The sequence below is a fragment of the Nanorana parkeri genome, unplaced genomic scaffold (genome assembly GCF_000935625.1).
Source record: "Nanorana parkeri isolate BGI_ZX_2015 unplaced genomic scaffold, ASM93562v1 scaffold771, whole genome shotgun sequence".
In the NCBI taxonomy this organism is placed as follows: domain Eukaryota; kingdom Metazoa; phylum Chordata; class Amphibia; order Anura; family Dicroglossidae; genus Nanorana; species Nanorana parkeri.
The window spans coordinates 748,577-753,477 of NW_017307039.1; the positions used below are offsets into that span (position 1 = coordinate 748,577).

Consider the following 4,901-nt stretch of genomic DNA (forward strand, 5'->3'; position numbering starts at 1 on the left):
AAGTATTATTCTCAAGGTCGTGCGCGTCAACAAGGAAACACTGTAAAGCTAGTAGCTGACCAACACACGTCTAGGTAATTGACAGTACACACATAACGGTGGTGCACACGTTTTCCATAGCTTTGAAGTGACAACTTGGTTCTCCTCTGGAAGTACTGTAGGGAAATAGTGATAGTAAAATATGCGTATTATCTATATCTATATCTACATCAGTACTTCGTTGGGCCGCCTCGTGACTCCACGAGATGTTGAAAGGTGATGCAAATTCAACACCTCATGCAAGCACTACAAGGGAATGATGAATACAAACTTGATATTGAGAATATGGTATTTGTTGAAGAAACATCTAAAATATCTAAAGTAAGACTTTTTACTGTAACATTGTAAACTTAATTTAATTTTTACAAGCTTGTTTAAAAAGGCAAAGAACAACCTGACCAATAAGAATGTATATTAACCTTAAATTAATTTAAAGCTAATCTCCAGTCTTGCCTTTAGTCTTGCTCAGTTGTACAGGCTCCTCTCCTGTACTGAAAATGCCTACTCTGATTTCCATGCACACTGTGAGCTTCTCACAGTGTGCATTAGGACCTGCAGCAAGACCAACAGATCCCATTCCTACCTCACTTCCTCGCTGGAAGGCAACTAGCATCATCTAGCTCTTTCTTCTGTAGCTTTAAAGTCCCTGACTTGCCCCTTTCATTCATTAAATTTCATATATTAAGTTTCGTACATCGGCTAAAATCGGCTAAAATATCGGCGGCCTTTGGTCAGCCGAACATGCTCTGCATGTTCGGCTGAGCCGAAGTGCAGAAGGAGTTCAACTCAGCCGATCCAACATCTGTATCGGCTGAGCTAAAGCTCCGGCAGCTCCCTTTCTCCACGCTTCGCCTGTCACTACGGCTCAGCCTAGCCGAAGCATATGCGTTCAGCTTGGCTGAGTCGCTCGGGTGCCTACCTGATGTAACTCTACCACTTCTCCAACCACTAATGTAACCATGGAACTGGAGTAACGGGAGTGTTTCAATGGCTACAAATTATTAGGAGTTTTGTTTGAAAATCATGTCTTTCCCACTGGCCACCAATATAGTTGTTTATTCATTTGGAATGGCTATTTAATGACCATCAGTGTAAAAGGGATGAAAATAAGAGGGGTGAATACGCCACTACTGAGTAGGCAGGAGAAATAAACAGGTATGCAATAAAGGTCAGCGGTAACAGGGCCTGTTATTAGGGAAGCAATACTACAGGTGCTGTAGGTGCTTCCACTGGAAAACATGGGAGCACCGAATGGAGTGGGGGAAAAGGGAGGTTTTGATTTTAACATTTTCCTAGTGGTTTTAAGATTTATAGTCAGATAGTGAACAAAGCTTGCCTTTTCTTTCAGTCTATATCCCCGCTTTCATAACTGAATGAAAACATATGCATGCCTTAGTCTTTATAATAAATCTAGTATGCAATAAACTAACCTATCTTTGTAGAATACACTAGAAACCTTTTTTTACATACGACACAATGTTAGCATGTAGTGATGTTTGCTGTTGAACATATTTACTGTTTAATTTGCTATTCCAAGGCTTTTATGACTAAATCTAATGTGTGGTACAACACTAAACCAGAGAAAGCTGACTTCAGAAATGCACCAAGGCATGCATTGGAGCACATTAATAGCTGGCTTAAAGATAAGAGTGAAGGTAAATTGAATTTTTCACTAAGTTGTATTGGAGTATTTTAAAACAAAGAGCACATTTTTATAACAGATGGAGAACACACAGGGATCTTAGTAAATAAGATGCAAAAGGCAAGAGTGATGACCAAAGTCTCGTAACACATAGCAACCAAATAGAACTTGCCTCTTATGAGCCTACAGTTATATGACATCAGATTTGCAGCTAAGGGTTATTGTACTTTACACACAATACTTGCTTGTTGCACTTTCTCATTACATAAGCCTAAATGAAATGTGTATTTTTACATACTTTTCTGCTAATGCAATTTATTATTATTATTATTATTATTATTATTATACTGTATTATCATTATTACTGCAAAATTATTATTATTATTATCATAATCATCATCATTATTTAATCATTATTACATCAAATGGCCAAGTTTCAGCAGTGTGTGCAATTGATGGGCGCTCAAAGTTAAAAATTCCTTATTCCTATAGTACCTAATCACTCTTTAGGCCTCTTCTTCACAACCAAATAATACTGTCACTTCAATGTACTGAATCTGTACTAAAAAAATAAACATAAGGATTAATGCTGCCCCCTCTAACCTTATTGCCCTGTTAATCACTTACTAAAGCCTTATTTATAAATCTTCAGGGTACTTTTAATCTTATCAGGATACTTATAGAGACTGTCATCATTTTCGGGTGTATATTAAAAGCAACATTTTTTTTTTTTTTAAACAATTAACTGAAAAGAGAAATGTTCACCCTTATGTTAGTGCTGTGGAGCGACATTTACAAAAGAAACGATTGATCACACAGTTTGCTGCTTATACTTAAACATTTCTCCAATAGCCTGCCTCCAAGAGCTCAGGGAGGAGATGGGAGGGCAGGGATGAGCAGAGATCAGCATGGAGGAGAGGGGAGAGGTGAGCAGGGATCAGCATGGAGGAGAGGGGAGAGGTGAGCAGGGATCAGCAGGGAGGAGAGGGGAGGGGTGATCAGAGCACAGCAGTGAGGTGCGGGAAGCCAGGAACAGAAGTGGAGGCAAACTAAGGTATCTCCTTCTGCTGGACTGAATTGTGATTTGTGATTGATTGAAACTATCAGATATGTGATCAGTTGGGGATGGGGACCATGTTGTAGGGCGTTTTATGAGGGGACAGGATATGGGGGAATACACCGTATTGGAGGCACATAATAGGGAAAATGCACCGTAAAAGGGGACACTATGGAAGATGAACTGTATGGAGGGACACAATATGTGGAGGATATGTTGTATTGGAGGGGGGCTGCATAAGCTCCTTTGCCGTGTTTGTCGTACCTGCTGCAGCCCAAGATATGTATATACTTGCTTGTTTAAAATAATATATATACTTAAGTGTACATGGTCTGGGAACAGTTTCACTTTAAGGCGATAACCTGGAAAGAGAAGCAAAAGGTTTTATTATGATTTACATGTTCCAATAGCAGCATAATCTCTACCTACAACCCTACATTTTCTAATTTGATCAAAGTGCTATAGGTTGGCAAGTATAAAAAACTGTAATAAAACATACATATTTTTATTTTCTTTAGGTACTTTTCAAAACATATCTGAAACGTTAATATCCAATAACACTAAACTTGTAGTAGTTAACACGGCATATTTATTAGCAAACTGGACACAGCACTTCCCTAAACGTAGGACTAAAAATAGCATTTTTACCTTGAGCACTGTAAGTAATATTTTTACTACTTTACTTAGTGGAGTTATAGTGGTATTACATATAGAGAAATATTGATTCAATTGATTAATTTAATTATGTGGGAAAGTATTGCACACACATTCATATGGCAAATGTTTATTCACAGAGAGAGGGCTTTATCAAAATTGGAGCAGGCAAAATCTGGAGCAGCTGTGCATGGCAACCAATCGGCTTCTCTCTTTCATTTTCAAATCTTAACTGAACAAATTGAAGCTGAGAAACAAAGAGAAGCTGATTGGTTGCCATTGGCAACTGCTCCAGTTTCTTTTTGCTCCAGGTTTGAAAAATTCCCCCCAATATTGTGTATTCAGTAAGGGAAAATACAGAGAGGGGAATTTATAAAAAACGGGAGCAGACAAAATCTGGAGCAGCTGTGCATGGCCACCAATTAGCATCCACCTTTAATTTTCAATCCTTAACTTAACAAGCTTAAGAGAGAAGCTGATTGGTTGCCATGGACAACTGCTCCAGATTCTTCTGCACCAGTTTTGATAAATTCCCCCCAATGTGCATTGTGTAGTAGCCCATAACATGGGGATGATTAGTTCACTGGTCTGGCTAAAGTAGTCTGAAACCTGACTGATAAATATCAGTTAATTCGCTTTGCATATTATCATTACTCTTCACAGTGTTTTATCGTATAAGGTTGTATATATGTAATAAGGCAAGCCTTTGCACAGACATACTGAATTATCATTGTGCACAATTAAAACACATGTCCATTGTTTATGGAAAGTACATTATGAGATGTTCAAGGGGTTTTCAAGTTCCAAATTTACACACATGTTTACACCCAAAAAAGTAACTTCCTAATGCAGTGTCGGTTACTCAAGTGCATTTGTTCACTTCATGTAATTGCCATGTCCTTAACCTTCATTAAACCTGGTTACCACATGATAGGATTCCCTTCTTTCCCAGGCTGATCACTAGAAATGTAAATTTCCTTTTGTCTCAAATGCAAATTCTGATGAATTTTCGTGAATACGAACATTCAGATGCATCCGAATTTCCACACGCCGGCCCCCCTTTTCTGGTCTGCCAGGCCGCTGCTCGGATCAAGAGTCTGCTAAAGGATTTCAGGGAGGATCTCACACTTTCTTTTTGTTTTTTTGGCATGGAGTCCCACGTTAAAATTCCTACCAGACCTACAGGGCCTGGTATGAATTAGGGGGACCCGATGCTATTTTTTTCATTAATTCAATGAATGAATGTCTGAAATGAAAAAACAAAAATTCTGATTTATTCCAAATAACGAGTGGATCCGAATATTACGAAAATGTAAAAAAAAAGATCAGAAACAAAACTAATTTTTAGTGGGTTAACATGTCTACTGAACACCACAAGCACATGGAATTCCTTGCACAACCATGGATGTATTACAATTTTGTTTAGCACAGATGAAAGCATAAACCATATAAATGTCATTGTTTAGCAGTTAATTGTATAGATATATCACAGATAGTACAGTATATATA

At 38.1% G+C, this 4,901-nt stretch overlaps 1 protein-coding gene across 1 annotated transcript in view; it reads left to right on the plus strand.

The window, feature by feature from the left end:
* Nucleotides 1-1,587: 1,587 nt before the first annotated feature.
* LOC108793668 (ovalbumin-related protein X-like) overlaps nt 1,588-4,901 on the plus strand; it is a 7,258-nt gene continuing 3,944 nt past the window's right edge. Inside the window, exons 1-2 of the mRNA XM_018564675.1 lie at nt 1,588-1,694; nt 3,257-3,396. The gene's annotated coding sequence lies outside the window, so the exon portion shown is untranslated. The remainder of the gene's footprint in view (nt 1,695-3,256; nt 3,397-4,901) is intronic.